Below are 24196 nucleotides of genomic sequence, written 5' to 3'. Positions count from 1 at the left end.
TTTAATGTGCTTTTTCAGTTCAAGTTTCAAATACCAAAATCTTTGTGAGTGACCTTTAGGTGTGTGTCTTTGAGTATGTGTACACACTTAAGCATATAAGTATATACATTTCTGATGAAACAGTAAAAGAAATCAAACATATGCTACATGGGTGCCACTGTTTACAGCAATGTTGAAGGGGAGAAAATAATATTTATTTAGGAACAGACATACCACAAGGTCCAGGTTTTACAGCATGTGAATGTGTAGATAATGATACAGTAGAATGAGATAAAAGATAACACAGTAGTCCGTTTGTTTTCCAAGAACTACAGGGACCAAGCAATAGTTAGAACTAGTTTTTATTTAACCTTAATGCTTCAGGACTGTACAAAGCAATGACATAAGAACTTTATTACACATTAGCTCATTCAGTGCTCACAGTAACTATACAGACAAATATTTGACCATTACTCAATAAAGATGAGACCAAGCCTCAGAAGAGTTAAATGAATCCCCAGAGTTGCCTCACTGCTATATGGTAGAGTGGGTTTGGAACCAAAGTTTCCCAAAGCAGGGTTTCCACATTAATCCTCTCTCTCACCCATCTTTTGCTATAGTGGGAAGTTCTGAAAGGAAAAAAAGAGCTGTGTGTGTCTTAAAGAGTATTCATATTTTAAGAAGTCAAATCTGTTGGTTCCCATGAATGCATATTATCTTTACAGCAATATATGTTAGAATCGTAAAACATATGGACTGTAAAACTTCTCTAAAAAGTCATTTTTAGTCACTGTCACTCAGTCTTTTCACAACTGCTCCTTAGATCCTTTAGTTCATGTTCCAAAAGGCACTCAAGTTCAATGTATTTAAAGTGAAACCCATTGTTTCACCCCCAAGAACTTTTTCTTCCTCCAAGTTTAGTCATTGACATCTCAGAGCTTCCTTTTTTTCCACTTTCTATTAGTCATCAAAATTATTGCTTCTGTCTTTTCATTCCCTCATTTTCCTGAATCTGTTCCTTTTCATTCAAAATGTCACCTCTAGGGACTTCCCTGATGGTCCAGTGACTAAGACTCCACACTCGCAATGCAGGTGGCCCAGGTTCAATCCCTGGTCAGGGAACTAGATCCCATATACCTCAACTAAGAATTTGCATGCCACAATTAAGACTTGGCACAGTCAAATAAAGTATTTTTTTTTAAAGGGCAAGGTATTATAAGTTTATGTCTGGAATATTAATAGGTTAGAAGATTCTGTTTCCAATTTTTTTAAGCAAATGAATTAAATTTTTCATAGGCAATGGTACAGTTGTATTAATTTCAGGAATAAAATAAAAATGGAAACATTTCCAGGCATTTTAAATAAAATGCTCTCTCAATAAAAAGTGTGTCTTTGAAAAAGCAGTAACATTCCTTGTTAACACCATCTTATCTTTAAAGGTACTGGTTAAATAAATGTATTTATTATTTTAATAGCTGCTAGGTAGCACAGTCTTTTGTGGCTGAGACGATAAAGAATCTGCCCACAGTGTGGGAGACCCGAGTTTGATCCCTGAGCCAGGAAGATTCCCCTGGAGAAGGGAATGGCTAGCCACTCCAGTATCCTTGCCTGGAGAATTCCATGGACAGAGGGGCCTCGAGGGCTACAGTCCACGGGGTAGCAGAGAGTCAGTCATGACGGAATAACTAACACTCTCACTTTCACCCTCAAATGACTGGTGAATCTATTCTTTTGTTTGGTTTTTTTTGTTTCTTTCATTTGGCTGTGTCAGGTCTTAGCATGGGCTCAGTAGCCCTGTGGCATGTGGGATCTCATTGCCTGGATCAGGGATCAAACCCACGTCCCCTGTATTGGAAGGCAGATTCCCAACCACTGGACCACCAGTGAAGTCCCAAACCTAGTTGATACAGTTGATTTTTACTGTTGCTCCCCATCTCACTACACAATATTATAAGGACTCTATCACTTAAAAATCTCGGGGGTTGGATTTTTTTAAACATTTTTAACATGTTCATTTATTTGGCTGTGTCAGGTCTTAGCTGTATTTCGAAGCATGTGGTATTTTAGTTCCCAAACCAAGGACCAAACCCACATCCCCCGCATTGAAAGCAGATTCTTAACTACTGGACCCCCGAGGAAGTCCGTGTTTTTGTTTTTATGAAAATGGTGTTAACAGTGATAAACTAGAGCACACAAATTCCTCTCAGATTTCTCTTATCATTAAGACACAACTCGTGTACAGAGAAGCTAGCTAACAGCATCTGGCTACCAGTATCAGTCCATATGTTAGATATCAGTAAAGTTTAATTTTAAAAAATTGTAGTATTTTTTCTGTACCCCAGGGCAGCATCTATTGCACCCCCAGGACAGAGCACACAGGCCCTTTTGAAGGTCACTGTAGTAAAGTATTGCTCTGATCCAGATCCTCTCCTGCCAGGAGGCCAATGTCAGTAACTTAGTGTTTGGCCTGGGCCATTCTTTCTACAGGACGTGGCCTGACCTTAGCAGCTAAGTTGCCAGTTATGGCTTTCCTACCTTATATTCTCATTCATCAATGCTCGGGTTTGCGTCTCAGATTTAAAATAAATTGATAGATAAATGGATAGAAAAATAATAGCAACAACAATAAAAGCAAATACTACAGAGCTTACTTCTTCCTAGTATTGTTCTGAGTTTTTACATATATTAATTTAATCTTCATTGCTTTCTGAAATAATATTATTATCCCCTTTTCTTTACAGAAGATAAAACAGACACAGAGATTATATAACTCCTCCAAAGTCACTATCTAGTAAATGGTCGAAGAGGGTGGACTGGAGTCTGGGTGATTAAACTCCAGAGCTTGTTCTTAGAGCACTTGATTATTCTGCCCTGTTTCATGTAACACATCGTGGATTATTATAACAGGGCTGGAGAAGCAGTGCTAAGCTAGACGGCTTTCAGCCAGTCCCAAGTTCAATATGAGGCAGTGCTGCTTCTGCCTGCTTCTGCTTCCGACAGAAACACTGGCACTGGTTGGGGGCTAAAATATGAAAGTAGACTGGGAACCAGAAATGGCTTAAAAGCTACAGCAAAACACAGAGATTTATGACTGATTCCAAGGAAAAGGAGATGAAAATAAGGAAACAGTTTCCATTTCCATGGCACCAAAAAATTAAAACAATTAGTAACTGATTTCACAAAAGAAGTACAAGAATTGTACATCAAAACTACAAAATATTGAAAGAAATTAAAGACGATCTAAATGATTGGCAAGACATCATACTCACGAATCAAAATGTTTAATATTGTTAAGACGTCATTACTCTGAATTGCCTTACAGATTCAGTGAAATTCCTATCAAAATATCAGCATCCGTTTTTTGCAGAAATTGGTGAGACGATCTTAACATTCATATGGAAATACAAGGGACTTAGAATAGCCAAAACAATCTTGAAAAGAAGAACAAAGCTGGAGGAATCATGCTTCCTAATTTCAAAACCTAGTTAAAAACTATGGTAATGAAAATAGTGTGGTGATGGCATACAGATAGGCATATAGCTCAATGGACTAGAACTGAGTGTCCAGAAATAAACCTTCTCATTTTTGGCTAACTGATTTTCAGCAAGGGTGCCAAGACTGTTTGATGGGGAAAAAATAGTCTTTTCAACAAATGGTGCTCAGACAACTGGATATCCATATATAAATGAAAATTTGGACTTTGATCTCACACCGTAGTATGCAAAAAATTAACTCACAAAGGATAATAGGCCTAAATATAAGACCTAAAACGGTGAAACTCTTAAAGGAAAGCATAGGAGTAATCTTTGTGACCTTGGGCTAGGCAGTGCTGTCTTAGACATGACACCAGAAGCACAAATGACCCAAGAAAAAGATCAGTAAATCAGACTTCAGCAAAATTTTTAAATTTTGTGCTTTAAAGAACACTACCAAGAAAGTGAAATGTGCCCTCCACGTATGTCTTGGCAGAGATGGTGCTTGCAGTCCTTATTCCTGTAGTATTGGAGTAGAAGGAAAGGGGTAAGACTCTGGTCCCCTCGGCATCATGTCTTTGGTACCAGCGGCTTCTGGTCTACTGGTTCTGTTCTCAGGTACCAGAACATGGGAAGAAAAGAAGCAGAAAAAAGAAAAATAAGTAAATAAATATAAGTGAAAAGACAACCCACAAAATATTTGCAAATCATTTATCTGATAAGGGATTCATGTTTAGGATATATAAAGAATCTAACAACTCAACAATAAAGAGAAAAATAACTCACTGAAAAATTGGCAAAAGACTTGAATGGCTATTTTTCCAAAGAAGATGTATGAATGGCCAATAAGAAGATGAAAAGACATTCCACATTATTACTCATTAGGAAAATGCAAATGAAAACCACAGTGAAATTGCTAAAAGGTACAGAGTTTCTTTGAAGGATGACAAAAATGTTCCAAAGCTGATTGTGGTGATGGTTACGCAACTGTGAATGTACTAAAACCCACTGAATTGTGCACTTTAAATGGGTGAATTATAGGCAGGTGAATTATAAGTCAATAAAGCTGTTACCAAACACCCACAATGAGATGCCACTTTCTACCTACCAGGATGCCTAAAAGAGAAAAAATAGACAGTAATAAATGATGACTAATAAGTAGAAAAATTGCAACCGTCATACTGCCTGGTGGGATTATGAAATGATGCAGTCACTTTGAAAGTTCCTCAAAATGTTAAACAATGTTAAACATGACCCAGCAATTCCCCTCTTCGCTATATACTCAAGAGAAATGAAAACATACTTCTGCACAAAAACTTGTACATAAATATTCACAGAAGCTCTGATCACAATAGCTAAAAAGTGGAAACAATCCAATTGTGCATGAACTGATGAATGAATAAGCAATATGTGGTATATCCACACAGAGGAACAATATTTAACCATAAAAAGAAAGGAGGTAATGATACATGCTACAACATGGACAAATCTTGAAACCATTATACAAAGTAAAAGAAGTCAGACATAAAAGGTCACATATACAGTGATTACATTAATAGGAAATGTCCAGAATAAGCAAATCCATAGAGACAGAAAGTAGATTAGTGGTTTTCAGGGGCTGGAGGAAAGGGGAGATGGGAGTGAGTGCTAAGGCACACAGGGTTTCCCTTGGAGTGACAAAAATACCCTACAATTAGATAGTGATGGTTGTACAACTCTGTGAATATTCTGAAAAGCACTGAATTGCACACTGTTTTAAAATATTTATTTATTTGGCTATGCCGAGTCTTAGTTGCAGCATGCAAACACTTAGTGACGGCATGTGGGATCCAGTTCCCTGACCAGGGATTGAACCTGGGCACCCAGCACTGGGAGCGTGGAGTCTTAGCCACTGGACCACCAGGGAAGTCCCTGAATTGCATACTTTAAAAGGGCAAATTATATGTGAATTATATATCAATAAACCTATTATTGAAGTTTTTAAAAAAATCATTAATATAGTAATGTGATACCATGAAACAGAATAGAATTAAAAAGTCAAATAGTGAGCAGGACTCTCGTGAAAAGGTATGACTCTGTATATTATAGAATAAGCATCTGAAAATATGGTTAATTTGCACAAGTAAGCCAAAGATAACAGTGTGTATCATAGAAAAGAATGAGTGTATGAAATTGGTTATTTCTGGGCTAGCAAGTTACTTATCTCTATTCTCAGTGTATTGTTTATGAACTTGTTCATATCTGAGCATAAAGCCACCCTTTTTTTTAATTGTCATTTTCAAACAAATGTGACCTAGTAAAGAAATAGTACTTCTTTTCTAGAAGAAGAACTTTCCAAATTGAATTTTGCTTCTAAAGGCAGACAGAAAATATCAGAACTATGGCAACATTGTTTCTATAGTAATGAAATCTACCTTTCTTCAGCCAAACAAAGCTATAAATCATTCTATTGCCAACTAGATAGGAATCCAAAGGTGAAGCTAATGACACATTTCATGCTTGAAGAGAAAGTAAACAAAAGTCCTTTACAAAGTCTTTGTTGTGTTCAACTGCTAAGTTGTGTCTGACTTTTTTCAACCCCACAGACTGGAGCACGCCAGGCTGCTCTGTCTTTCATCATCTCCTGGAGTTCGCTTAAACTCATGTCCATTGAGTCTATGATCCCATTAATATCCAGCCATCTCATCCTCTGCCTCCCCCTTCTCCTTTGCCTTCAATTTCCCCCACCATCAGAGTCTTTTTCCAATGAGTCAGCTCTTTGCATCAGGTTGCCAAAGAATTGGAGCTACAGCTTCAGCTACAGTGCTTCCGATGAATATTCAGGGTTGATCTCCTTCAGGAGGGACTGGTTTGATCTCCTTGCTGTCCAAGGGACTCTCAAGAGTTTTCTCCGGCACCATAGTTCAAAAGTATTAACTCTTTGGTGCTCAGCCTTCTTTATGGTCCAACTCTCACATCCTTACGCAACTACTGGAAAAACCACAGCCTTGACTATACAGATCTTTGTCGGCAAAGTGATGTCTCCGCTTTTTAATACTCTGTCTAGGTTTGTCATAGCTTTTCTTCCGAGGAGCAAGCGTCTTTTAATTTCATGGCTGCAGTCATTACCTGGGGTGGTTTTGGAGCCCAAGAAAATACAGTCTAGCTGTTGTAAAAACTCAACAGCATATGATGTGAAAGAACAATTACTATCATCTGTGCATCCCGGAAGCTATTTCCCACCACAAAAGGAAGGAAATGGCTGGTGTGCTATGTACAAATCAGCCTTTGACATATGTTTGCTACATATATGAGGGGAAAATGCTCCATGACATTTAATTCTATTTATCACTCCAGATGCATGCTATGGGAAAAGAAACTTTTCATCTATAATACTTATCTTGTGAGAAAATACATGGTGGAGCCAGTACTGATGGAAACCTGGCCGTATGTTTAGCAAAGAAAGGCGTGACGGTAGAACAAATGGCTGCACTTGAATGCCAATCTGCTGCTTCATTCCCAGAGAATGATTAGCAGACAGCATGCACCCTGACCCTGAATCAAGGATAAAGGGAAGAGTGAAGACTGCAGATATGATCCGGTCACAGCACTGAGTGAATGTCTTCTTAGTGAGGAGGAACAAGATTCTGCTTTTCTAAATGGAGGCATGTTGTCTGTCGAAGGAAGGCACGCCCACACATTCTTTTAAATAAAGGAAGGGATTTATAGTATTTCTTCCCGACGATGCTCACAACGCCTGCAGAGATATTTCTCTGTTTTCAAGTGGATTATCTCAGCTCTGTGTTCACATTCTTGCAAGGCCTGAACCTGCCACTTCAAGATGCATATAGCAAGTTTTAAAAGTTAAGAATAAACCAGGAGAATTTCTTAAGAAGATCCAAACAAGCTGTATGAATTATTTATTGCCACATAACAAATCACCGCAAAGCTTACCAGTTTAAAACAATAAGCATTTATGATCTCATAGTTGCTCTGGGGCAAGAACTTGGGCGCAGGTTAGCTGGGCGACTCTGACTCAGGATTGCTCATGAGGTAGTGATCAAGTTTTTCACTGGAGTAGTAGTCTCAAGGCTTGACTGGAGAAGCATCTATTTCTAAGCTCACTTGGGTGGCTGTTGGCAAGACAGTCATCCCTGGCTGTGGAGTGGAGATGGCAGTTCTTTCACTGCCACATATTCCCTGCCACAACCTGCCCCCTCCCCTCCGCAGGGCATCTCACAACAAGGTGGCTGGCTTCCCTCAGAGCAAGTAAGAGGCTGATAGAAGGCCAGCAAGATAGAAGCCGGAGTGTTTTTGTAACCTAATCTCAGAAGTGATGTCCATCCGTTCTGCCCTAATCGCTTTGTTAGAAATGTGTCAGGGGACTTTCCTGGTGGTCCGGTGGTCCACAGGACTTTGAGCTTCCACTTCCGGAGGGCACAGGTTCAGTCCCTGGTCGGGGAACTAAAGACCCCACATGTCATGTGTGCATGCGTGAGTACTAAGTGGCTTCAGTCAGGTCCAACTCTTTGGGACCCCATGGACTGTAGCCCATCAGGCTCTTCTGTCCATAGGATTCTCCAGGCAAGAGAATACTGGAGACTCCCATGGACAGAGGAGCCTGGCGGGCTACAGTCCATGGGGTCACAAAAGAGTTGGATGCTGAGGGACTAACATTTCACTTCATGGAGACCTAAAGAGGTTTGAATTAGGGCAGTGAGTCTTTTATTGATCTGCTCTACCAGGAATGAGACTGTTGTTTGCCCTCCAATATCTGTTTCCCTCTATGTCCTTAGTAACAAAATTCCCATTTATTAACTGGGCACGTGGCTACCTGGAGTAAGGACAACAGTGATCTGTTTTCTTGCAGTTAGATGTGGTCATGTGACTGTTCTGGTCAATGAAGTATAAGCAGTAGTTGGTACAAGCAAAGTAAGGAGTCGGTGTGAGCAATTTTGAGGACGCAGCCCTATGGGAAAGCAGTGCACCCTTCTATAGGCTTTTGTGTTGGCTAGAACATGCATGTAATGACTGACACTCCAGCCGCCAAACTGAACCAAGAGGTAACCTTGAGGGCAGAATTCATGAAGGATGAAACAACATGAAAGAAGGACCCTCTGAGAGTCCACACCAATCCTGGGATGACTATCTTTGGATTTTGTATGTATAGAAGAGAAATAAATGTGCCTTTTTGTTGGAGTCATGCCTACTTTTTCCTGTTACTCCTAACTGATGATGTGACTTTGTTCAAGTCCAGATCCTAAACATGTACAATTCACATTTAGTCCTGCTGTGACCTGAGCTGCAGTTCAGGTCATAGTGAATTGCACAACGTCTCTTAAGTACAGGGTGAAAAGCTTTAGCAAACGTTGCCAGGTTTCCACCGGTAACAGGTGAGGACCTAGGATGGCTGTGTCTTGACTGGCTGCGTCTAGATTATGGATGCACCTGTTGAACTGCAGAGGCGGAGCTAGGTTAGGACAGGAACTAGACTTTTTTTTTTTTTCAAATTGTGTCTTCTCATTCATTTGTTTTCCTTTCGACACGTACACACTGCTTTATTTATTTTCGGCTGTGCTGAGTCTTCCTTGCTGCCCACAAGCTTTCTCTGGTTGTGGAGAGCGGGGACTATTCTTTAGCTGCAGTGCACTGGCTTCTCATGGCTGTGGCTTCTCTTGTTGTGGAGCACAGGCTGTAGGCACACGGGCTTCAGTAGTTGTGACACACAGGCTCAGTTGCTCTGTGTGGCATGTGGGATCTTTCCGGGCCAGGAATCAAACCCATGTCCTCTGCTTTGGCAGGCTGATTCTTATCCACTGGACCACCCGGGAAGCCCAGGGCAAGGACTAGTGTTTGGGGTTCTCTTCAGGTCACTGAACTAGCAGGAAATGGCTGGGCCCTGAGCACTCCTGCTGTCTGCCATGGGTGCTGCCTAAGTCCAAAGGCCTGACAGGTTTACGATCTGTAGGTCAAGTGTCCGTCTGACTCAGATATGCAGAGCCAGCAAAGACTTTAAGAACAGGGAGTGGGAGCTGCCAGGGACAAGGAAGTACAGATAAAAGCAAATCTGTCTTCTGAAAATAGGCAGGGAAAAGAAACAAACAAAAGACCCGTATCAAGCACCAACGTGGACAGTGTTTGTGTTGTGTGGGTCAATGCCAGGCAGAGGCCCCTGGGAAACAAAGGCCATGTCTGTTTTCCTTTCACGGCCTCTGCTCCACGGTATCAATGACCCTCTCTAGTGAAACCCACACCCAGGCTTATGCCAGGGCTACGCTTAGCTCCCACTCTCCTTTTCATGGCATACCAAGAAATGACTTGCCTCAGGGCATACGTATAGGGTGTTTCTGGGGCATTTTGTGCCAAGGAGAGCAGTGGAGAATCCAAGATGCCCACCAGTTTCTTAGGCTCAAAGTATCCCTATTGTAAAATGCAAGTCCAGCCTTGTGGGAAAGGCAGGAATTCACCTTAAGGAACAGGAAAGTTTCAGCAGTTTTATAAGCTGCCATCAAAATTCTTAACTGTGCACATTTTTTGGAATGCTTCTGAACTGAGAAACTTTAGTTTGATAAACTTACTCCACTATCTTCAGACTGTTCTATCCGGGTATACACTGGTCCAAGAATGCCTGTAGATAAAAATCCATTCCCAGTGCCAATTATTTTAAAATATATCCCCTCAGTCAGGCAGAGACACTTTCACTGGCCCAGAAGGAGTCAGTGTGGGAGGCTCAGCGTGGACTGCAAAGTGTTTGGGTCTTCAAGTCAGGCAGATCTTCTTTGAGATCAAGACTCTCATGATGGAGCCCAAAGATATGATCCATAGTTATGGAACAAGAAATGAAAGAGTACACACATTACTTAATTACAAAGATGATCAACTGAGGAGTTATACATATTGACAAAACCTTAGCGGGTTGCTGTATAACACAGGGAACTCTGCCCGGTGCTCTGTCATGACCTAGAGGAGTGAGATGAGGGGTGAGGGAGGGCCAAGAGGGAAGCGATATACATGCACTTATGGGTTGATACATGTTGCTATGCGGCAGAAACCAGCACAATATTGTAAAGCAAATATCCTCCAATTAAAAATAAATCTAAAAATAAACAAATACAAACTTGCACTCTTAAAAAGAAACCTTAGCAGGAAGTAACTTGGGAGATGAAAAGGAAACATTAGTGCACTAAATCCTTCTCTGTCACAACAGGAGGTCAATTAATAAATCAAGAAATGATGGTGTACATGCATTGTTGGTGGGAATGTAAATTGGTGCAGCTGCTATGGAAAGCAGTATGAAGGTTCCTTAAAAAATTGAAAACTGAGGGACTTCCTTGGTAGTCCAGTGGTTAAGAGCCTATGTTTCCAATGCAGGAGGTGCCTGTATTAGCCTGGTCAGGGCTAAGATCCCACATGCCCAGTGCCCAAAAAACCAAAACATAAAACAGAAGCAATATTGTAACAAATTCACTAAAGACATTAAAAATGGTCCACATTAAAACAAAAATCTTAAAAAAAAATACACTAAAAATTGAGTTACATACGATCCTGCAATTCCACTCCTGGACATATATCTGGGAAAACTTTAATTTAAAGAGTTGCATGCACTTTTTACAACAGCATTTTTTTAATAGCAGCACTATTTACAATAGCCAAGACATGGAAGTAACCTAAACATCCGTTAACATGAATGGATGGATACAGATGTGGTATATATATAGTTGGGTGGACTATCACTCAGCCATAAAAAAGAACGAAATCGTGTCATTGGCAACAATGTGGATGGATCTAGAGATGATCATACTAAATGAAGTAAGTCAGAGAAAGACAAATATATGGCATCACTTATATGTGAAATCTAACATATGATGCAAATGAACTTATTTACAAAACAGAAACAGACTCATAGGCATAGAAAACAAATTTGTGGTTACCGAAGGGAAAGTGGAGAGATAAATCAGGAGTTTGGGATTGGCAGATGCAAGCTACTGTGTATAAAATAAACAATAAGATCCTACTGTTATAGCACATGAAACTATATTCAATGTCTCGTAATAGACTATAATAGAAAATAATTTTTTGAAAAGAAATGCTGGTATTTTTTGACAAAAATGTATGATATGCTATGATGCACTGTTCTAGGTATTCATGATACAAATATAAAATACTAAATAAAAAAATCACTGTCTTCATTATTCTATACTAATAAGTCTATTGGTTAAAGACAGCAACACTACCAGAAGAAACTGCAAAAGTCTGAAAAGAGTTGCTTTGAGGAGTGGATTTAGGATATGCATGTACACACACATTCTTAGATATAAAATTTTTTAAATTATCAACAAAATATTCTACTACCTACTAGCTATGTATCCTTGAATAGATTAAATCCCCCAGGTCTCTGTTCTTTTTGTCCAGAAATTGGGAATAATGATGATTTAATTACAAGAATACCTAATATAAAGCAGCCAGGAAAATGTCAGTCCCCTTCCCTCTGTCTCCCATGTAATATTTTGTAGCTCAAGGTCTTCAGGCTGAGAAGTGACATCCATTCTTGGGTCTGGCTGGCCTGAGAAAGCCGCATGACTTTTCTCTGCCTGCGTCTGTGCATCTGACACAAAGCTTCTCATCTTCAGTTTCTGTAAGTGCTACAAGAGCAGGCTGTCCGTTGGTGAAAACTGAGCATCTCAAAAGAACACCGGCCACATATGAACATGCTTTTCACTTAGCTGTGCAGCCACTGATGTCATGTTTACTGCTCACTTAGGGACCGCTTGGGAAAATCTGTTGTCCTGACTGTATTATTGCCTCAGAACTTTCACAGTTGGGCCTCATGACGTAAGGGAGAGAACAATTGTGAATTCAAGAGAGGGAGAGAGAGAGATCACTGTCTGGGATCAGGAAGTAATTAGTAGAAAAGCGCTAAAGATGTCAGCACAGCAGAGCAAGGGGGATTGCTGACGTCTAACCTGCCTGAAAAGGGGAAAGTGTACACAGGTGATCCTCTGTGTGTCTACACATGTACACAGATGGATGTGCCCGCAGGTAACTTCTGTGATGTGTGAGTGGGTGGGACGGGGCGGGGGATGGGAAGAGGAGATTAAGGGTAGGGTGCATGCTCAGTCACTCAGCTGTGTCCAACTTTTTGTGACCCCTAGACTCTAGTCTGACAGGCTCCTCTGGCCATGGAATTTTCCAGGCAAGAATACTGGAGTAGGTTGCCATTTCCTACTAGACAGGGTCTCCCCAATTCAGGGATCAAACCCACGTCTCTTGCATCTTTGGCATTGGCAGGCAGATTCTTTACCACTGTGCCACCTAGGAAGCCCTCAGGGATAGGGTGCAGGTAGTGATGTTCTGGTAAAGAACACCCGTCCTGGAGAGAAGAGCCCTGATTTGTAATGGTTGTTAATTTCGCTGGTGTAAATTCTCCCATTGGGGCCAATTTCAGGCTACCAAGTTGAAGTCACTGAATGCAGAGTTGAGAAGAGAAGCGCAGTGTCAGCTCTGCTAGTTGGTACTAGCAGTTCCAGCACATTGCTGGCTGCAGGTTTCCAGAACATTCTATTTCAGAAACAGAAAAATCTCCTTACACTCATCTGCTTCTAAAGTTGTGGATATTGCTTTGCCTTTTATTACCAAATCCAATCCGTACATCCCAAACAGAATTGTTCATTCAACCCTCGTTGATTATTTAATCCTTTGTAAAGTTCATGGCTCATCACAACTCACAGAAATTCTGGAACCGTAGTTTTGCTTGGTTGGGTTTTTTTCTCCAAAATCTAACACAATGGTTGGCAAGAGCATTTATTTATTCAGAAAGCAGCCAACAGGATGCTACAGGTCTGTGAGTTCACCTAAAGATTTGGCGAACTTCCACAGGCCAAGGAAAGCTCTGAGCAGGCAAGAGGGGGCTCCCTGACTTCAGGTGCCCCAACAGTTACAATTCTTTGGAGATTAGGAGGCTATCTGTTTTTTTGACACATGTATGAAACTCTTCCTCATCCCACAGGAAACGCTCTCTTATTAGTCTCTAGGGAAACGTCCCTTTGAAACTCTGCCACACCTCCTTCCTCCCTGAAATCTGTATCTGGGAGCCAGACAGCGCTAGATCCAAGCCCTACGAGGCCTAAATGTTTATATACATGGGGGCCTTCTTTAAGGAAAAGAATACAAAATTACAACTATAAAGCTGCCGAGGTCAAGGCCTTTGTAGAATGAGCCCCAAATGAGGGTCTCTTGCAGAAGCATCCCTAACTTCCAGTAAATATGTCCCTGGAGCCAGAATACACTCAGAAGGAAATTGGATGTTTGCCTGGAGCGGGTGAGGGGTCGAATGACCTGTGTTTTTCCCTTTTGGTTGAAGAGGAAGCTCCAGGCCCCTGTTTCTGCTTAACACTCTGCCTTCGAGCCTGACACTGGAAGACACTATCCAGCTTCTTAGAAAACCATTTTATTCTGCATAACTTGTGCTGGATCACATGGCTTCTTCCCACTGCTTGATACAGAATACCCCAATTATGCTTGTAACAGACAGAGATCAGCCCCTCTAGTCTAAGGAAATTTCCTCTCTCCCTGGTGGCTCAGATGGTAAAGAGTCTGCCTGAAATGCAGGAGACCCAAGTTCGATCCCTGGGTCGGGAAGATCCCCTGGAGAAGAAAATGGCAACCCACTCCAGTATTCTTGCCTGGAAAATCCCAAGGAGGGAGGAGCCTGGTGGGCTACAGTCCATAGGGTCGCAAAGAGTCAGACACAACTGAACGACTTCACTTCCACTTTTCTTTGTCAACCTCTGGCAGTCTAACTTCAGGATCACTGTGGATGAGAAGGGACCTCTAGTGGTCAATCTCAAAGGTCACATCCCTGCTCCCTTCTACCTGTTCTCTGAAAGGTGTTCTGACCTGTCAGCTCTGGGTTGCCAGTCTAAGAAGTGGAGGGAGGAAAATACAAGATGCAGTTCAGTTTAGTTCAGTTGCTCAGTCGTGTCTGACTCTTTGCAGCCCCATGGACTGCAGCACACCAGGCCTCCCTGTCCATCACCAACTCCCAGAACTTGCTTAAACTCATGTCCACTGAGTCGGTGATGCGATCCAACCATCTCATCCTCTGTCATCCCCTTCTCCTCCTGCCTTCAATCTTTCCCAGCATCAGGGTCTTTTCTAATGAGTCAGTTCTTCGCATCAGGTGGCCAAAGAATTGGAGTTTCAGCTTCAGCATCAGTCCTTCCAGTGAATATTCAGGAATGATTTCCTTCAGGATGGACTGGTTGGATCTCCTTGCTGTCCAAGGGACTCTCAAGAGTCTTTTCCAACACCGCAGTTCAAAAGCATCAATTCTTCGGCACTCAGCTTTCTTTATGGACACATGATAGATAAGAGGAATTGGGCTTCCTTGGTAGCTCAGAAGTAAAGAATCTGCCTGCCAAGGCAGGAGACGTGAGTTTGATCCCTGGGTGGGGAAGATCCCCTGGAGGAAGGAAATGGCAACCGACTTCCAGTATTCTTGCCTGGGAAATACCATGGACAGAGGAACTGCAATCTAAGGGGTCACAAAGAGTTGGACACAGCTTAGCGACTAAATAACAACAACAAGAGGGATTTGGGGTTTTGATATAGGTAGGTTGTGGAGGGTGGGTGCCACTGCATGGCACATAGGAGATGTAGCGGAAGGACTTCCCTGGCAGTCCAGTGGTTAAGACTCTGCTTCCTCTGTAGAGAGTGTGGGTTTGATCTCTGGTTGAGAAACTAATATCTTGCATGCTGCGCGGTACGGCCAAAAAAGAAGATGTAGTGGATATTTTTTCTGTGTACACAAAATCTACCCATCTCCTAGAATGTTCCGACCCAGTGCTGTGCCAGGGAATGAAGGGAAGGCAGGGGATGAAGGGACGTAGGGGAAGCAGAAATGCAATTTCAGCCCAAAGTCATAGATGTTCTGCATTTTGAAAGCAGAACATAGTCCTATGAAAGAGCACAATTTACTATTTTATTAAAATCATGACTCTTGAGAAGCTAATTGAAAGAGCAGAGACTTCTTGTCTGAAGAGATCATGCACTCTTAACTGCTCTTAGTCTCTAAATGGGCGTAACAGGAGAAGCCCTGCCAGTGTTGGCAGGAGGTATCTGGTGGAGTACCATCTTTAGAGGTGCAGCAGTACCTCTCATGGGATGGGGATCTCTTCTGACTCTGAGGCTCCTACTGGAAACCCATTTGCCTATAAATACAAGCCACATTTCCCAATACATTCTTTTTCAGTAATAAAGTTGATATTTTGGTAAATAAATAAATAAAAGCAGAGACTATCTCCCCAGAAAACTACCCACATGCACTTGCACACGCGCGCGCGTGCGCGCGCGCACACACACACACACACACACACACACACATGTTTTTGCCTAAAATTCAGGGACTTTACAAACATTTTAAAACTCAACCCTGCTGCTAAGTCACTTCAGTCGTGTCCAGCTCTGTGCGACCCCATAGACAGCAGCCCACCAGGCTCCCCCGTCCCTGGGATTCTCCAGGCAAGAACACTGGAGTGGGTTGCCATTTCCTTCTCCAATGCACAAAAGTGAAAAGTCAAAGTGAAATAGCTCAGTCGTGTCCAACCCTCAGCGACCCCATGGACTGCAGCCTACCAGGCCTCTCCATCCATGGGATTTTCCAGGCAAGAGTACTGGAGTGGGGTGCCATTGCCTTCTCCGAAACTCAACCCTAGTGAATCAAGAAGCCAAGTTTGGAATTCCCTGGTGGTCCAGTGGTCCACTCTGCACTTTCACTGCTGAGTCTGGGGTTCCATCCCTGGTCAGGAAATTAAGATCCCACAAGCCACGCAACATAGCCAAAAAACACCCCAAACAAAACAAAAGAGCAAAGAAGCAGTGTAAAGAAACTCTGAAGCAAGACACTGGGAAAAGGAACCTTGTGGCAGCAAGGAATCCTGAATGGATTCTAACCCCGTGTCACTTTGGACAAGTCGCTTTATGTCTCTGAACTTCACTTCCTGTTAAAAAACAGGAGGATTAGCCAGAAGTTGAGTTGCCCAATTAAAGACAGAATACCTAATTAAATCTGAATTTCAGATACACATGATTTTTTTTTTAGTGTAAGCATATTCCAAACATTGGCTTTGTCATAAATTAACAGATGGCAGTTGCACAGGACATACTTATACTAAAAAATTATTTGTTACTTACCTGAAATTCAAATGCAGTACATGTCTTGGATATTTATTTGCTAAATATGGTAATCCTAGACAGGCAGCCTTTCAGGTCTTAATTTAAGGTCCAAGATTTTCGGTGATGAAGGAATCTAATAGAGGATGAGAAGTTAGAGGATCACTAATCACTGTTTAGAAGCTGGAAATTCTGAAGTTCCATGACCAATTTTAAGCAGTTTGGTAAATACTGTGTCTAATTCTGGATGAAAAAGCACCACGCTGGGTCCCTGAGTGGCTCAAAGAACCACTCTATCATTACAAGGCTGTGATGACTAGCTTTCTCATTTTTCTGTTACATTAAAGCCCTCAGTGGTATTCCCTGCGACCTGGCCTGACCCTGCTGACCTGTGACCCTCCTGCCATTTGCTGAGCTGCTGCCTCTGTTGCATCAAGTTGGTGACAGCAGATGCCGATGCAGCTCGAAGGCCTTTGGGGATGGGATGGTCAGCACCCTGCTGCGCTGCACCCCGTCTTCCCTCTGGTTGTTTTCCTCCCTGTTCTCCATCCCCACATGACCGGACGTACTGTGAGGTCTGTGCCCCAGCAGGGTCAGTTCCCCCCAGGGCAGTCCTGTGTACGCATTCTCTTCCGGGCCAGAGCACTCAATTCATCTCCAAGTGAGCACCCTCCCCATTTTTCCCCTTCTCCTCCCCTCTTTCCTTGCACCTTCCTCCCATCTTTTCTCCCTTCCCTCCTTCCTTCTTTAACTACTGTTTCTTTTTTTCCTTTTTAAAAAAATTTTTTAAATTTTTAATTGGAGGATAACGACTTACAATATTGTGACGGTTTCTGCCATGCAACAACACGAATTAGCCATAGGTATGTGTATGTCCCCTCCCTCTTGAACCACCCCCCCCGCTACTTTTTTTTTACTTTTTGGCCACACTGTATGGCATGTGGGATCTTAGTTCCCCAACTAGGGAATGAAGCCACATCCCTTGCCCTGGGAGCATGCAGTCTTAGCCGCAGGACCACCAGGGAATTCTCGAGTACCCACCAAGCACTAGGCACTGTACTAGGCACTTATCCTGAGCTAAGGGGCTCCCACCTGCATCGCCCTCATCAATGCCTAGTCTCATAGGCCATGGTTCTCAAAATGGGACCCCTGAACCACGGTGTCAGTCACCCTGGAGCTTGTTAAAGATGAGATTCCTGACGAAGGAAAGGTGGCCGGAGACTCCCCAGGTGCTTCTCGGCGCTCGCTTAGCTCAGACCCCCAGGGCTGCCCGGTCTTGGACACCCTCCTCTGTCCAGAGTACGGAAGTCTGATATGGAGTGAATTGTTTCTACTCCTGGAAATTTCCACATTCGAGGTTGCCTGTCTTTTCTCCCTCTGGGCCTGAGATACTTGCGGAGGACATGGAATACTGGACTCTGTTAATATTCCAACCAGCTGAATTACTTAGGCTTAATGGTTAACTATTAAGCTTAACTTCTAAGGGCTGAATGATTTCTTCTTGCTTGTCAGTCCTAGGAAAGAAAGAGGAATGTTCCAGGGACAATGTACATGGTCCTGGGCAATTTATATCACTTCTTTGTTTCTCCAGAAGGGGTGCCATGATACCATTTTTTAATCTGAAAAAGCACCCTAACTGGTTCCTGACCATAGTTACCTTTCCCCTCTAGAATGGAAGAGCCTAGAAGATTAGGAGCTTCTTAGTATCATCCAGGGTACCCATCTAATGCTGTGCAGTTGAAAGGGTACCATTCCTTTTATAGACATCATTGATTTTTAGTTATTAAAACAGTTCTCCACAGTGGCAGTTGAGTGACTTGAAAAGCCAAGTCTTACTAAATCATAACAAAGAAACCCATCTTGGTTTGGATGGGACAGGCATCCCCAAGGCTTAGAGTACTCAGCATATAGTGGGCACTCCGTAAAGTGTGCAAAATACTTTCCCTCAACATTTCAGTTATGAAACTGTGAGGGACTTTCCTGGTGGTCCAGTGGTTAAGAATCTGCCTTCCACTGCAGGGGATGTGGGTTCAATCCCTGGTTGGGGAACTAAGATCCCACATGCCACAGGGCAACTAAGCCCACGAGCCACAACTAAGACCTGACACACACACAAATAAATATTAAGAAAAAAGAAAATGTCAAACATACAGAAAGGAAGAATAGTACAATGAAGATCTATATACCCCAACCTGGACTCTAGATTCAACAAATGTTAACATTTTGCTGTATTTGTTGTTATGTGTGCGTGTGTTTATTTATTTTTGCTGAATCATTTGAAAATCAGCTGCAATCATCATGACACTTAACTCAAATATTTCAGCAGACATCCTTAAGAATGGGGACAGTCTCCTATATAACCCCACCATAGCATTATCACATCTAAGAGTAAATTAACCACTATTTTCCAACGTCATCTAATACCCAGTTCTAGAAGTTGATGTTGTTACCTTTCTCACATCCTTTTGGCCTGCCTAGAGGTCACCTGCAAACAGTTCCCATATGCCCAGTGACTTTCTATCTGCCTGGACATTCACAACCAGACCAGGAGAGTGCACTGTACCTTTACAGAGTGGGCTGGAAGTGCTGGAGAGCCAACACCAAGAATGCCCCTTAACCAATGATGGAGAGAAGTTGGTGGATAAATACTCAAGCTTCCTCTCCTTCAGTTCATCTCAGTTCAGTCGCTCAGTTGTGTCCAACTCTTTGCAACCCATGAATCGCAACACACCAGGCCTCCCTGTCCATCATCAACTCCCGGAGTTCACCCAAACTCATGTGCATCGAGTCGGTGATGCCATCCAGCCATCTCATTCTCTGTCGCCCCCTGCTCCTCCTGCCCCTAATCCCTCCCAGCATCAGAGTATTTTCCAATGAGTCAACTCTTTGCATGAGGTGGCCAAAGTACTGGAGTTTCAGCTTCAGCATCATTCCTTCCAATGAACACCTAGGACTGGTCTCTTTAGGATGGACTGGTTGGATCTCCTTGCAGTCCAAGGGACTCTCAAGAGTCTTCTCCAGCACCACAGTTCAAAAACATCAATTCTTCGGCGCTCAGCTTTCTTCACAGTCCAACTCTCACATCCAGACATGACCACTGGAGAAACCATAGCCTTAACTAGACGAATCTTTGCTGGCAAAGTAATGTCTCTGCTTTTCAATATGCTATCTAAGTTGGTCATAACTTTCCTTCCAAGGAGAAAGCATCTTTTAATTTCATGGCTGCAGTCACCATCTGCAGTGATTTTGGAGCCCCAAAAAACAAAGTCTGACACTGTTTCCACTGTTTCCCTATCTTTTTCCCATGAAGTGATGGGACCAGATGCCATGATCTTTGTTTGCTAAATGTTGAACTTTAAGCCAACTTTTTCACTCTCCTCTTTCACTTTCATCAAGAGGCTTTTTAGTTCCTCTTCACTTTCTGCCATAAGGGTGGTGTCATCTGCATATCTGAGGTGACTAATATTTCTCCTGGCAATCTTGATTCCAGCTTGTGTTTCTTCCAGCCCAGAGTTTCTCATGATGTACTCTGAAAGGATTCTGAAGTGTGTTCCCTAGAGCTTGTCAAAGGGTCCATAGCAACAGTTGACCACAGTAACCCGTTCATTAACACATCCTTTATTTATTTTCTTTCCTTTCTCATCTCACTTCCATTCTGTGCTTCCTAAGGTCACCTTTAAGTAAACTAATTGCATGCAAAATTTTATCTTCAGGTCTGCTTTGGAGGGACCCAGAACCAAGACATCAATCCTCTGTTAAGTTCTAAATGATAATAGTAAAACCCAGTGCCCTTAGATCCATACAGAAACAAACTCAAAACCTGCTTCAAGACTTCCCTGGTGGTCCAGTGACTAAAGACTCAACACTCTCAATGCAGGAGGCCCAGGTTCTCTCCCTGGTCAGGGAACTAGATCCAACATGCCACAACTAAAGATCTCACGTGCTGCAACTAAGACCTGGCACAGCCAAATAAATAAATATATATATATATATAAAACCTGCTTAGACAGCACTTGCAACCCAGACAACAGGAAATGCTCTTAGTTATGATTCTTATTGAAACAATGCTACAGTGTGGCTGTGTTTATTATGCCTTACTCAGACTATGTTAATAATAATAATAGCTACTGCTTAATAAGAGCTAATTATGTAGCTGCTTTGAATGCTTTGTCTCATGTAATCCTCAAATGACCCCGTAGGGAGGACACTATTATTAATCACATCATATTGACAAAGAACCTAAGGCCCATAGAAGTAAAATAACTTTATAAAGTCACACAGCTAGCAAGTAGCAGGTCTCTGATGTTCTTAACCAATGTTTTAAAAAATGTACAGATAACCATAAATATTTTTTTATTCTATTCTTGTATGAATGGGAACAATAGTACTTGCCAGATAAAATTCATGTTGGAACAACACCATAAACAAGTTTTTTGGTTTTTTTTTTAAAATTTTTTGGCCGTGCTGGGTCTTCATTGCTGCACTGGTTTTTCTCTAGCTGCAGCAAGTGGAGGCTATTCTTTAGTTGCAGTGTGCAGGCTTCTCTTCGCAGTGGCTTCTTTTGTTGCAGAGCACAGGTTCTAGGGCATGGGGCTTCAGTAGTTGTGGTGAATGGGCTTAGCTGCTCTGGAGCACGTGGGATCCTCCCAGAGCAGGGACTAAACCCGCGCCTCCTGCATTGGCAGGTGGATTCCTTACCACTGAGCCATCAAGGAAGCCCCCTAAATATGTGTATTTTTAAAGCTTAATTTTATCGAAGTGTAGTTGATTTACAATGTTGTATTAATTTCTGCTGTACAGAAAAGTGATTCAGTTATAGATATAAAGTACATTCTTTTTCATCTTCTTTTCCATTATGGTTTATCACAGGATATTGAATATAGTTCCCTGTACTATACCGTGGGACCTTGTTCTTTATACATAATAGTATGCATCTGCTAATCCCAAACCCCCAATCCAGCCTCCCCCCACCCTTGGCAACCACAAGCTTGTTCTCTGTGAGTTTCTTTCTGTTTTGTAGATAACTTCATCTGCATCATATTTTAGATTCTGCATTTAAGTGATATCAGAAACATACATAGTTTTTTCATAATATGTGAATTTTATTATAAACACATAAACATGAATTTCATTAATTATATAATAAAATTATAAAAATGCATAATTGCTTGCTTTTATGTCAAATTTTATAATACATGAAAATAAAATTAGAAGTTTAATTTTAATTATTATTTATGTAGGTACTGCTTTATTGACTATGCCAAAGCCTTTGACTGTGTGGATCACAATAAACTGTGGAAACTTCTGAAAGAGATGGGAATACCAGACCACCTAACCTGCCTCTTGAGAAATCTGTACGCAGGTCAGGAAGCAACAGTTAGAACTGGACATGGAACAACAGACTGGTTCCAAATAGGAAAAGGAGTACATCAAGGCTGTATATTGTCACCCTTCTTATTTAATTTCTATGCAGAGTACATCATGAAAATTCTGGACTGGAAGAAACACAAGCTGAAATCAAGATTGCTGGTAGAAATATCAATAACCTCAGATATGCAGATGACACCACCCTTATGGCAGAAAGTGAAGAGGACATAAAAAGCCTCTTGATGAAAGTGAAAGAGGAGAGCAAAAAAGTTGGCTTAAAGCTCAACATTCAGAAAATGAAGATCAGGGCATCCGGTCCCATCACTTCATGGGAAATAGATGGGGAAACAGTGGAAACAGTGTCAGACTTTATTTTTTTGGACTCCAAAATCACTGCAGATGGTGATCGCAGCCATGAAATTAAAAGACGCTTGCTCCTTGGAAGAAAAGTTATGACCAACCTAGATAGTATATTCAAAAGCAGAGACATTACTTTGCCAACTAAGGTCTGTCTAGTCAAGGCTATGGTTTTTCCAGTAGTCACGTATGGATGTGAGAGTTGGACTGTGAAGAAGGCTGTGCACCGAAGAATTGATGTTTTTGAACTGTGGTATTGAAGAAGACTCTTGAGAGTCCCTTGGACTGCAAGGAGATCCAACCAGTCCATTCTGAAGGAGCTCAGCCCTGGGATTTCTTTGAAAGGAATGATGCTAAAGCTGAAACTCCAGTATTTTGGCTACCTCATGAGAAGAGTTGACTCATTGGAAAAGACTCTGATGCTGGGAGGGATTGGGGGCAGGAGGAGAAGGGGACGACAGAGGATGAGATGGCTGGATGGCATCACGGACTCGATGGACGTGAGTCTGAGTGAACTCCGGGAGTTGGTAATGGACAGGGAGGCCTGGCATGCTGCGATTCATGGGGTCGCAAAGAGTCGGACATGACTGAGCGACTGAACTGAACTGAACTGAAGAGTCGGGCATGACTGAGCAATTTCACTTTCACTTTTCACTTTCATGCATTGGAGAAGGAAATGGCAACCCACTCCAGTATTCTTGCCTGGAGAATCCCAGGGACAGAGGAGCCTAGTGGGCTGCTGTCCATGGGGGTCGCACAGAGTCGGTCACTACTGAAGCAACTTAGCAGCATCAACAGCAGCAGCAACGGAAGAAAAAGTACAACTATATTAAATTTTAAAATCAATTTTGTTTTAAACTTTCTGAAATGAATTCTTGACTTTATTATCACCCTGATTAGTTTCCATATGTGAATCAAACAGAAATGAAATGAGAAAGCCTTAAGTTTGCTAGATAACTTACAGAAAGTGTTATATAAGTGTCACAGTACAATGTAGCTATTTAATTTTCTAAATTCAGATACTATTACACAATATATTTGGGCCAAATAACTGAAACTGTTCCTTTGTATTCTTCTAGTTCATATTTCACAATCTCAGAGATTGTTACAAATCAGAGATAACATGTTTAGAATAAAATATTGATTAATATGAAAAAGGAAAGCAATTATATAATGCATGATAGTTAATAAAGATAAAAATTGTTTGCAGATTCTAAAAGCAGTATTTGGTGCTGATTATCTCTTTGTTAGAGGTAAATCTGAAGTTTTGGGAATTAGATCTGAGCTAAAGGGGAATTAAAGAAAATGACCAAAGAAAAACAATCTATATATTTCCCATTTTATTCTTCTGTCCTCTATGAGCTTTCCCTCACACGTATTTTATTAAATACACAAAGTGCCTATTTTTTTAACTTTCTCAGTTGAACATCATACCTTATCTAACACAACATTTTAAAATTATAGTTTTATAATTTTTAACATTCTAAATACAATGTTCTTAAGTACCATACACTGATTTTCTCCTTTATGATATCTGTGGGTTTTACTGTTTCAATGGACCAGGCATGAGTGAATTCCAGCTACATTTTTTACTGGTGTAAAATACCAATGTAATTTATTTTAATCAATGTAGCCCTCAGCCATTTCAGGTTCTTAAGGGAAGCGAATGGAAATCTCTAGAGAAGAAGAGAAGGGCAAAGTGTGAATCACCTACATTTCTCATTTACCCGTGCTGATTAAGACCAAGCATTTGGAAGTTACCATCTGAAGGAAAATTAAGCCAATAAACCACTGATGAAGAGAATATTCAATATTCTATCAGGAGGCAAAAGTCTTCACCAGGCCTTCTTATTCCTATTGTGGAGGCAATT

General features: G+C 41.6%; 1 non-coding gene across 1 annotated transcript; it reads left to right on the top strand.

Moving 5' to 3' along the window:
• Positions 1-3928: 3928 nt before the first annotated feature.
• On the top strand, positions 3929-4084 carry LOC138084874 (small nucleolar RNA SNORA57). Its single transcript, XR_011145278.1, has one exon. It is a non-coding gene; the product is annotated as a small nucleolar RNA SNORA57 (small nucleolar RNA).
• Positions 4085-24196: the final 20112 nt, after the last annotated feature.

Source organism: Capricornis sumatraensis, chromosome 8, assembly GCF_032405125.1.
Source record: "Capricornis sumatraensis isolate serow.1 chromosome 8, serow.2, whole genome shotgun sequence".
NCBI lineage: Eukaryota > Metazoa > Chordata > Mammalia > Artiodactyla > Bovidae > Capricornis > Capricornis sumatraensis.
This window is presented reverse-complemented; position numbering and strand designations above follow the sequence as displayed.